This window comes from Bos mutus, chromosome 21 (genome assembly GCF_027580195.1).
Source record: "Bos mutus isolate GX-2022 chromosome 21, NWIPB_WYAK_1.1, whole genome shotgun sequence".
Taxonomy (NCBI): Eukaryota; Metazoa; Chordata; class Mammalia; order Artiodactyla; family Bovidae; genus Bos; species Bos mutus.
The window spans coordinates 42,904,567-42,916,573 of record NC_091637.1 but is presented as its reverse complement, the minus strand read 5'-3'; the positions used below and the strand labels follow the sequence as shown (position 1 = coordinate 42,916,573).

The following is a 12,007-nucleotide window of genomic DNA, read 5'->3' as shown; positions in this document are numbered from 1 at the left end:
TGTTAACTGAGATAGAAAATACACGCTAAGGTCAGAGTGATGCTGTGTCATCAAAGCTCAGCAACTTAGAAGACAGGAAGACAGCAGAGCCAGCTGACTCATCAGATATGAGCTCGCCAAATTAAATAAGGGACAAAACGCATCTGTGTAATGAACCCTACTTTAAAACTTATGATTCACTCATATATACATTTCAGTCTTCGCCCAGGTCAGTTACTAACAGAAGTTGTGAATTAACTTCCAACATGAAAAACATTTTCCTAATGTCAATGCTGATATCTTATCTGAGGTAAGGATATAGGAGAGGAGAACAACAAATCTCTGCCTCTCTCTCCTTTCTTTTTAAATAAAAATACACTAAACCTTACATACGATTGTTTTACAGCTCAATTGATAAGGTGTGTTCCTTTTTTTTTTGTCCAAGAAAATTTAAAAGCAACTAATTTAAATATGCAAAATTATCTTGAGTTGTTCATACGTGAACTTAAAAGCCGTGCAACACAGGAAAATTAAGTAATTATGCCTCCAAGTTATTTACTGCAATTAAGCTCATTTATCATATGCAAATTAGTGCAAACTGGTCTCATTAGTTACTAAATTACTCAATATGAGCTGAACAATGTAGCACTCCAGTTTGTAATGAAAAATCCCTGTAGAGGCAAGCAGTATCAATTAAGCTAATTTGCATATGCAAATATATTCACTAACTTTCTCTTTTCTATATTTAGTTTTACATTTTCTTACCATTCTGGATCATAGGGAAACTGCAGGGTCACTCCCCTTTTTCTCTTTCCTGTTTTATAGCTAGAGAATGCCTCTATTAGTTGAATTTTATTTTATTTTAGTACTGATGTCAAGCAGGATACCACTTTGCCATCAAGGGCCATAAGGAGTAAGATGAACCTTTCCTAGAGTTGATCATTTCTTTAATACTTGTAAGTTCCAATAAAATAATAAGAGTGAAATTCCAATAGAAAATACACTTAATGTATCATTCTCTCTCACAAAAGTCTTTTGAAAACATTGCTATTAAATGTAAAATGTGATGTTGACTTGGCTAGGCAACACCTTAAGTAATAATTTTTATGTTCGTATTAGTCAGTTCTTGAGCTATTTTAGGTATTACTCACTTTTCTCTGCCCAGATACTTGAATTGTACTAGTCAATCTTTTATTGTCTCTTGCTGGATCCAATGAAACAAGATGCTAATAACAGATGTTGCATTCTCCAGCCCCACCCCAACATGATTGTAAGTAGCTCTTTTGCCTATAAACCTAATTTCTCTAAAGAATCTTCTCAGTCTTCTACAATTGAGTGGGTCTCAAGACACTGAAGCGGTGCTGTCACTAGAAATACTTAAATTTTAACAGAAATATAAAGTGTCACAAGATATTTTGTTTCCCTTATTACACTGACCACAAATTTTTAAATATTTCTGATAAAGAACCTATACTTTCTCATTTATCTTAAAAAGAATTCTGCAGGACCAAAACAGTATGTAAACCAACCATGATTCCAGGGTATATCCTTAAACTATCTTCAAACTATGATTAAAAATGGAAGCATATAAATTTAAACATAAATTCTAACATTATTTTGTTCTAAATCTGATTCACAGCATTCTCTTTTAAACCTAGGCTCTTCTTTTACTTCTACTCTCTAATCCATGGCCGAAGGTATTAAAAGAGGAAAAACCACAGGATTGAAATCTGACATTTCACTGAAGTCTGTAGTGTCATCCATTTTACACATGCAAATCTCTGATGACTTAACCTATCAAATACAAAAATAGCAACATTTCAGATCCCTGTTCCCCATCCATTTTAAGAAAATATACACTTTAGTTACACTGGTCTGCTAAGGTGATGACCACCTTCAATGTCTTCTATAAGAGAGTTGTTCTACTGAAAAATAATTCTTTCAAGAACAATTATCTCCTTAGTGATGCTGAGGAAGACAAGAGGTCATGTAACTCCTTTGCCCAGCCTTTTCTGATTCACTCCCAGGGAGAGACCCTCAGGTGTTATAATATTGGAATGTTCTTGGTGATTCTCTCTTGGTTTTCCTCAAAGTGTCAGCTCAAGAGATTCTCTTTTAGTTTGGGGTTTGAATGCCTTACAATTCAAACATTTCTTAATACCCAGAAATAATGTAAAGTTATTGAGTTAGCTATAGAAGGGTTCATGCAACACAGACAAGTTCAAAACTAACACCATTGGTGCCACACTTCCACCACTATCTCCCTTTAGGAAATTTTTTATAAAATATTTTTATTCTCCCAAGACTTCATTTAAAATAATTGCAATTCTATATCATTTATATATAAACTTGTGGATATTTATGAGCTTATTCATCCAACTCAGAAAGTTTCATTTACTATAATATCCAAAACTAGTTATGAATAAAAACCACTCCTCAATTACTCTATAAGTAACAGTTATTAGTAGTGATATGTATTACTCAATGTCAGTAACAGGCACCCTTCTGTAGTTCACCATAATGTATTCACGACTAATACAAACATAAACCCTAAAAAATCTTCCACATACAAAGTTTGATTTGATTGCTTTGTTTTGTCACCTGTGAGGCAAGGCAATACTATGGAGTATGCAAAAACAATACTACAATTTCACATAACAATTATATAAGCTTTATTTACAAAATGAAAAAACAAACAAAATCCCTCAAACCCTTCTGCTAAGGGCATGCAAATAATTAAAGAACTCCATTCATAAATCTGGCACCTAAGGGAAAGTCATTCCCCTAGTTAATTTTACGAGTTACAAGGATGCTGTTACCATTTTCTGTTCCGTTAACTTTGATAAAGTAAAATATGAATATTCTATCTGGTCTCTAAACTGGGTAAGTAAAAGTAAATACCACTTATACTTTATTCATATTAAGGAATCATGAAGTGAGAACAATAATGCCTAGAGAGAACTTTTAAAGCAGGAACCAAATCAGTGCTGAGTCACAAGTATTACATTCTGGAAAACAGCTCACATAATGGCTCAAAGTTCTTGGATTTTTCTTGTGTGTGCTTAGTCGCTCAGTTGTGTCCAACTCTCTGTGGCCCCATGGACTGTAGCCTGCCTGCCAGGCTCCTCTGTCCATGGAATTCTCCAGCAAGAATACTGGAGTGGGTTGCCATTTCCCCCTCTGGGGAATCTTCCTGACTCACGGATTGAACCCATGTTTCTTGCGTCTCCTGCACCGGCAGGTGGGTTCTTTACCACTAGCGCCACCAGGGAAGCCTGGGATTTTTACTTCACCTGTCACAAACAGCACAGTTCTCAATTTGACCCCTTGCCTCTAACCCCTCCTCTGATCAATGAGTCACAGAAGAATAAAGTCAGCTAAAACGCCTCAGGCCCAATGCCCCTGCCTCACAGTCGTGCAGCAGCGAGGCTGACACCCCTTGATTGTCTCGCCTCTCCTGCAGAAGATGCCCCTGTGCTGAAATTCATACCTGAAACAGCTATAGGTTCACTGAGGCTACAGTAAGGGTACAGTATATATAATACAAATGGTGGCCCTAGAACTGCACAGTATGAAGCCTGGACCATGGCCATGCCTGTGTATACAAGTATTAGATCATTACATTGGAAAATAACTTTGTAACAGTTGATTTTTATATTGACAGAATCACCATTATATTTATTTCACCCCTCTCAGTAGGAAAGAAGTCACATTTTAATGGATCTATAAAACTTCCTAAATTTTCTTAAGAGAATATATGGCTAATAAGATGTACCTTTATGGGAACTAAAGAACCTCTTGATGAAGGTGAAAGAGGAGAGTGAAAAAGCTGGCTTAGTTCAAAAAACTAAGATCATGGCATCTAGTCACATCACTTCATGGCAAACAGATGGGAAAGAAATGGAAACAGTGGCAGGTTTTACTTTCTTGGGCTCCAAAATTACTGTGGATGGTGACCACAGCCATGAAATCAAAAACACTTGCTCCTTGGAAGAAAAGCTATGACAAACCTAGACAGCATATTAAAAAGCAGAGACATCACTTTGCCAGCAAAAGTCTGTCTAGTCAAAGCTATGGTTTTTCCAGTAGTCATGTATGGATGCGAGAGTTGAACCATAAAGAAAGCTGACTGCCAAAGACCTGATGCTTTCGAACTGTGGTGCTGGAGAAGACTCTTGAGAGTCATTTGAACTGCAAGGAGATCAAACCAGTAAATCCTAAAGGAAGTCAACCTTGAATATTCATTGGAAGGGCTGATGCCAAAGCTGAAACTCCAATACTCGGGCCACCCAATGCAAAGAGCTGACTCACTGGAAAACACCCTGATGCTGGGAAAGATTGAGGGCAGGAAGAAAAGGGAATGACAGAGGCTAAGATGGTTGGAAGGCATCACTGATCAATGGACATGAGTTTGGGCAAATTCCGGGAGATAGTGAAGGACAGGGAAGCCTGGTGTGCTGCAGTTCATGGGGTTGCAAAGAGTTAGAAATGACTTAGTGACTGAACAACAACAATACGATGCACATGGCAAACACATATACTGCAGTACATAGAATAGGTGGACCAAAAATTAAGAAGTCCTTAGCATGTCTGTCCACAAAACACCCCTGGGGCTAGTATGGGGAACAGCAAGGTGTGGCACCTGGTGCAGGGAATTCCGAGGTGTTACCTGAGCCCCAGTTCCGGTGCTCAGAACTGATCTGTATTTTACCTTCCAATTTCCATCAGTCCCCTAGTTCTGTTCACTACAAATATAAAGTCTTGCCTTTTATAACCTATCTTTTAAAAGGTCCTCATCATTTCTTGGCAAGTATTTATAATCTAGTCATAACATCCTGGGTTCAAATTCAACTCTCACTTAACTAGCTATGTGAGTTTAGTCATGTAATTGTTATGTGAGTTTTCTAAGAAATCTTAGTTTACTCAATTGTAAGATATGCACAGAGTACCTGAATCACAGATACACATTGTATTAACTGATGATATAAGAAGAGTAGTTAGCATAATACATAGAACTTAATACACACCAAAAATTTAATAAATTTAAGTTAAAATCAACCTGGCTTAGGCCTTTTCTCATTAAAACACACTTTACTTGGTATATGAATTAGAAATGCAAACTTATAATCAAAATACTCAATGGAAAAAAAAGGTTAAATAATGATACATCCATAGTATAGAATGACATATAGCCATTAAAAATCATGGAAGCCTATCCTTTCCTAATGCAGACATGAGCACTTGATATTGATTTTTTAAAAGTTGATTGCTAAAGAGCATATCATTGACCAATACTTGACCCCATGAATCTCAGATTTATAAACATACTCTTAACAACATTAATACAAAAATGTCCTGTAACACTATCTTCTCATCTCCAAACTGGACTTTACCACAAATATCCAAACATTTCTACCTTCTATCACTTTTTAGGTTTGTCTTCTGAACCTAAAATTTTACTGCAATGCTTTAACTGACAAAACCTATGACATCTCTTCAATATTTGTCCCCCTGAAGGATTTATATCCTCAGTCACCTTGATACTTCTTCCTTGCATGCTAAGTCACTTCAGGTATGGCTGAATCTTTGTGATCCCATGGACTTTAGCCCACCAGGGTCCTCTGTCCATGGGATTCTCCAGGCAAAAATGCTGGGGTGGGTTGCCATGCCCTCCTCCAGGGGATCTTCTTGACCCAAGGATCAAACCTGTGTCTTCTGCATTGGCAGGTAGGTTCTTTACTCTTTGTCTACTCCTTTCTACAAATAGCTGTGAAAAGAAGAGAAGTGAAAAGCAAAGGAGAAAAGGAAAGACATACCCATTTGAACGTAGAGTTCCAAAGAATAGCAAGGAGAGATAAGAAAGCCTTCCTCAGCAATCAATGCAAGAAATAGAGGAAAGCAGTAGAATGGGAAAGACTAGAGATCTCTTCAAGAAAACTAGAGATACCAAGGGAACATTTCATGCAAAGATGGGCTTGATAAAGGGCAGAAATGGTATGGACCTAATAGAAGCAGACGATATTAAGAAGAGATGGCAAGAATACACAGAAGAACTGTACAAAAAAGATCTTCATGACACAGATAATCACAATGGTGTGATCACTCACCTAGAGCCAGACATCCTGGAAAGTGAAGTCAAGTGGGCCTTAGGAAGCATCACTATGAACAAGCTAGTGGAGGTGATGGAATTCCAGTTGAGCTATTTCAAATCCTAAAACATGATGCTGTGAAAGTGCACTCAATATGTCAGAAAATTTGGAAAACTCAGCAGTGGCCACAGGACTGGAAAAGGTCAGTTTTCATTCCAATTCCTAAAAAAGGCAATGTCAAAGAATGCTCAAACTACCACACAACTGCATTCATCTCAGTTCAGTTCAATCGCTCAGTCATGTCCGACTCTTTGCGACCCCATGAATCGCAGCACACCAGGCCTCCCTGTCCATCACCAACTCCCGGAGTTCATGCAACTCACATGCATCAAGTTGGTGATGCCATCCAGCCATCTCATCCTCTGTCGTCCCCTTCTCCTCCTGCCCCTAATCCCTCCCAACATCAGGGTCTCTTCCAATGAGTCAACTCTTTGCATGAGGTGGCCAAAGTATTGGTGTCTCAACCTCAGCATCAGTCCTTCCAGTGAACACCAGGACTGGTCTCCTTTAGGATAGACTGGTTGGATCTCCTTGCAGTCCAAAGGACTCGCAAGAGTCTTCTCCAGCACTACAGTTCAAAAGCATCAATTCTTTGGCACTCAGCTTTCTTCACAGTCCAACTCTCACATCCATAATGACCACTAGTCAAACCATAGCCTTAACTAGACGGACTTTTGTTGGCAAAGTAATATCTCTGCTTTTTAATATGCTATCTAAGTTGGTCATAACTTTCCTTCCAAGGAGTAAGCGTCTTTTAATTTCATGGCTACAATCACCATCTACAGTGATTTTGGAGCCTCATCTCACATGCTAATAAAGTCATGCTCAAAATTCTCCAGGCCAGGCTTCAGCAATACGTGAACTGTGAACTTCCAGATTTTCAAGCTGGGTTTAGAAAAGGCAGAGGAACCAGAGATCAAATTGCCAACATCTGTTGGATCATTGAAAAAGCAAGAGAATTCCAGAAAAATATCTATTTCTGCTTTATTGACTACGCCAAAGCCTTTGACTGTGTGGATCACAACAAACGGTGGAAAATTCTGAAAGAGATGGGAATACCAGACCACCTGACCTGCCTCTTGAGAAATCTGTATGCAGGTCAGGAAGCAACAGTTAGAACTGGACATAGAACAACAGACTGGTTCCAAAAGGAGTATGACAAGGCTGTATATTGTCACCCTGCTTATTTAACTTATATGAAGGGTACATCATGAGAAACGCTGGGCTGGAGGAAGCACAAGCTGGAATGTAGACTGCCAAGAAATATCTATAACCTCAGATATGCAGATGACACCATCCTTATGGCAGAAAGTGAAGAAGAACTAAAGAGCCTCTTGATGAAAGAGAAAGAGGAGAGTGAAAAAGATGGCTTAAAGCTCAACATTCAGAAAACTAAGATCATGGCATCTGGTCCCATCACTTCATGGGAAATGGATGGGGAAACAGTGGAAACAGTGTCAGACTTTATTTTTTTGGGCTACAAAATCACTGCAGATGCTGACTGCAGCCATGAAATTAAAAGACGCTTACTCCTTGGAAGGAAAGTTATGACCAACCTAGACAGCATATTCAAAAGCAGGGACATTACTTTGCCAACAAAGGTTTGTCTAGTCAAGGCTATGGTTTTTCCTGTGGTCATGTATGCATGTGAGAGTTGGACTGTGAAGAAGGCTGAGCGCCGAAGAACTGATGCTTTTGAACTGTGGTGTTGGAGAAGACTCTTGAGAGTCCCTTGCACTGCAAGGAGATCCAACCAGTCCATCCTAAAGGAGATCAGTCCTGGCTGTTCATTGGAAGCACTGATGTTGAAGCTGAAACTCCAATACTTTGGCCACCTGATGCGAAGAGCTGATTCATTGGAAAAGACCCTGATGATGGGAAAGATTGAGGGCAGGAGAAGAAGGGGACTACAGAGGATGAGATGGCTGGATGGCATCATCAACTCAATGGACATGAGCTTGGGTAAACTCCGGGAGTTGGCGATGGACAGGGAGGTCTGGCGTGCTGCAGTTCACGGGGTCGCAAAGAGTTGGACACGACTGAGATACTAAACTGAACTCCTTTCCCATTTTCTATTTGCATCTTAAAGGAATGGCATGTATGGGGTTGCCTCGCCTCAGCCCTTTTCTCTCCTTGTTCCATATGATCTCCATTTGTCTGCAACTCGCTGTTTGATCTGAACTACCGTTCATCTACACAAAGCAATAATGCCCCACCCTGTTTTCACCCTTTGCCTTGATCTTTCTCTAGAAGATCAGACTCAGGTTTCCAACTGCTTACCTCTTACAGATTTGGTTATGTAACAAGATATCCCTTTCAGCCTCTCTTAGGCAAGAGTATCACTGGGAACCTTTTATCAGGCTAGAAGATCTGTGATCACTGATAACTCCTACCATTCCCTAGCTTTTCATCTGTAATTCATACCATGTGCCATTCCTGTGTGTCTATTCATAGAGGTTCTATCTCGGATAAGATCTTAATTTGGATATTAGACTGTTATAATAGTTTCCTAAATTGTCTCTTTATAATAGCCTCTCATAATACAGAGGATTCCTAGATTGTATTTTAATAGTAACACCAGAAACAAACCAAAGGTTTATCTTGTCACTCTCTTGTATGAAAGCCTTCTCCATAGGCTTATTGCTGATTACACCATCCTGGCTTGGCTTACTGGGCTTGTGCAATATGGCTGGTAAGTTCTCCATCTTATCTCTTATGTGCTCCTCTGCGTATGTGAAACAGCCATCAAGTTAAACACCTTAACAGTCCCCAAATAAGATCTGTGATGAGTTGCCTCCATGCTTTGTGTTCTTCATTTCTTTGCCTGCAATGTTCTTTGGTTGTCTTTGGCTAGTAAACTCCTATTCATCCATCAACAACTTTGAGCGGTCTTCTCTGATGCTTTGTGTCAAATTCAGAGCCTCACTCTTTCACAGGTCTCTAGTAAGATACTTGACCAGTGTGATGCTTCTCACTTTATGGAATCTCCTGGTTCTTTAACCAAATGATTGCAAGCTAGTTAAGGAGAGCAGCCATGCGCCTACTACAGCAAATTATGTTGTTACTAAGTATTGACTCTTTTTCTTTTTTGGTAATGATGGTAAACTATGATGTTAGAGACTATGCCAACCTTGTTGACCACACAGGTTTGTTTATTCCACCCCCTCCCCCACCCCGATATTTACAAACAAAAGAAGGGTAGGGGAGAAAGAAGAAAGAATTTACACCAGGCCCCATGAATCAACCAGATTCAACTATGGAACCTCCTGAAGGAAAAATAAGGAAACCATGTTACCTAAGCAGACTACTGAGAAACCTTGAATGCAGTACATAGATCTATGGGTTCAAGAATTACCCTGCTGGGAGAGAAGACAATTAACCAGACAGCCTAGAGGAAGCCCTTCTTGTTACTGCTACTTCCCAATCCATTCCTATCTGCAATTTTAGCATATCATTTTGAGAAGCATACACAATTCTTCCCCTCCATAACCTTTGGTTTTAGAATCGAAAGATAGGAGTTTCTAGTTTCTATAACAATTTCAAGACTATCTAGTGCAACCACACTTGGATGCCTGACTTTCTTGAAAGCATCTTTACAAAGCCATCTATGCTTCTAACGCTAAAGGTTTTGAGTGTGTTGGAAATGCAGACAGCTTTATTTCCAAGTTTTGTTACATGGAGGCAATTTCTTTTCCTATTCAACTTTCATCCCTTTCTCTTTTTTCTACACTCTGAAGACACAGAATGTATCTAATCCTCCTTTTTTTTCTTCTTTTGGAATGAGGCCTTCAAATAGATAAGAGAGGATATTAATGTCCCTTTTATGCCATGTATTTCCCACACTTAACTTCACCACGCCCTTTGCCACATCTCATGTAACACGATTTCCAGTTCATGCACTCATCTAGTTATTCCACTCCAAATGACATCCAGCTGTCTATACCCCTTCAAGAGTGCTGTTTAAGTCAGGTGTGACCAAACCAAAGAACAGGAGAGTTCAGCAGTCTCATCTAGATCCTCCACTCTCTTAACGGAGTCCAACGTTGAACTGGCACTGGGAACAGTCGCTCTTCATTTTTACACTGCTCTCACTGAGCTTACATTTACACTCTTGAGTTTTTTGTTTTAAATTAGATTTAAATTCTTGCAGCTCCTAAGTCCCCCTCCCTACAAAACAATGAACACAAGATTTCCAGAGAGAATTTAGAGGATAATAGGATACCACTGGAATCATTTCTCTCACTGACAAAGTCTTACGCACTGATGGCTTCAGAATATAAATAGGAGTTATCCTGGATCACATCAGAATCTAACAATGTACAGTTGGCCCTCTGTACTCACAGATTCAACCAACCACAGATCAAAAATATTTGGAAAAAATCCAGAAAGTTCCACAAAGAAAAACATACACTTGCCACATGCCACCAATGATTTGCATAGCATTTGCACTGTATTAGGTACTGTAAATAGTTTAGAGATGATTTCAAGTATAGAAGAGGACATGCATAAGTTATATACAAATACCATGTCATTTTATATTAGAAATTTGAGCAACCACAGAGTTTTCTGTCCACAGGGGTCCTGGAACAAACTCCCCTCACATACAGAGGAACAGCGGTGTATATGGTATCACTCATACACAACTTATAGTGGAGATTCTGGACAAAAACGTACAGGGAAGAGGGAAATAAAAATGCAAAGATCCAGAAAGAAATATCCTTCCTGTGTCCCTGAAACTTATCTACTACAAAGGTAATTCAAAACTTTATGTGCACAACAGGATAGCATTTCCTAAGGTGTAGTTCATGAAACATAGTTCTGTGGGATGTCAACATATATTAGTGGAGAAATGAGAAAGATCAAAATAAATACAAATAAATAAGGACCGTTCAGGCCTTAAATTTACAAAGGTGAATAGTGACATCTCAGACCTAATAAAGCATCAAAATTATCTCAAATGGTTGTTAAAAGTAACAAATTCCTGGATTTCACCCTGAAGACCCTGATTTACTAGGTCCAGGAGAGACCCAGGAATTTGTCGTTTGAACAACTGTCTCGATGACACTGAAGCTGTCAGCCAAGGAACCATTTTGGAGAGTCACGGGGGTTTGACCATGGACAATCTGATGAAAGCAGTTTTTCTAGGGTATATATTTTCAAAAATTACATGCTAGATTCAGTACCACTTTGGCTATCTAGAAAATGAAAGCACCATAGAGACCTTTTTTAACAAAAATTACTCTGAATGGACAGGAGTTTGTAGTTTAGCTTTGTTTTTATCCCAAATCTTATCTAAGGAAAGCAACCATCTTTTTCCAATAAGATGCCCAAACACCCCAAATATGTCTGTTTCTTCAATTCCAGGTTAAAAATGAATCTTACATGTACAAAAAATAAATAAATAAATAAAAGCTTTGGCCATGGCAACATTTATCCTGGAAAGAGAAACAATGCAGAATGATAGTCAAGTTAATGATTTGCAAAATCCTAACAGAAAAAGTTCTGACTAAGTGAGGCGCTAAGTTTGGGATAAATTTTTTCCAAGACTAAATAACTACAGGTCCATGCCTAGTCACCCTCATATTTTTCATGAAAGTCACTGGAAAGATCAAATTATTAATATCTGTCTCCTCTTACTTAAAAACATACTTTAACATCTCACCCTAACAAAATCGGTACTTTAGGAAAGCTAACATCAGGGTGGGAAGCACTTATGAATATAAACTCAAGCAAAGAACAACTGAAGTTTGGCAACACATAAAAATGTCACATACTTTCACAACAAAACTTTGCTCTTCCAAAAACAAAATATAGCTCCAAAGACACACACATATGTTCACTTACAAATGCAGCACACACAATCATTCTGGGAACAGCCA

The 12,007-nt window shown here is 38.8% G+C and overlaps 1 protein-coding gene across 1 annotated transcript in view; it reads right to left on the bottom strand.

Annotated features, from left to right (window-relative positions):
* The window catches only part of NPAS3 (neuronal PAS domain protein 3), a 954,908-nt gene that overhangs the window by 472,173 nt on the left and 470,728 nt on the right, over nt 1-12,007 (bottom strand). The window lies entirely within an intron of this gene.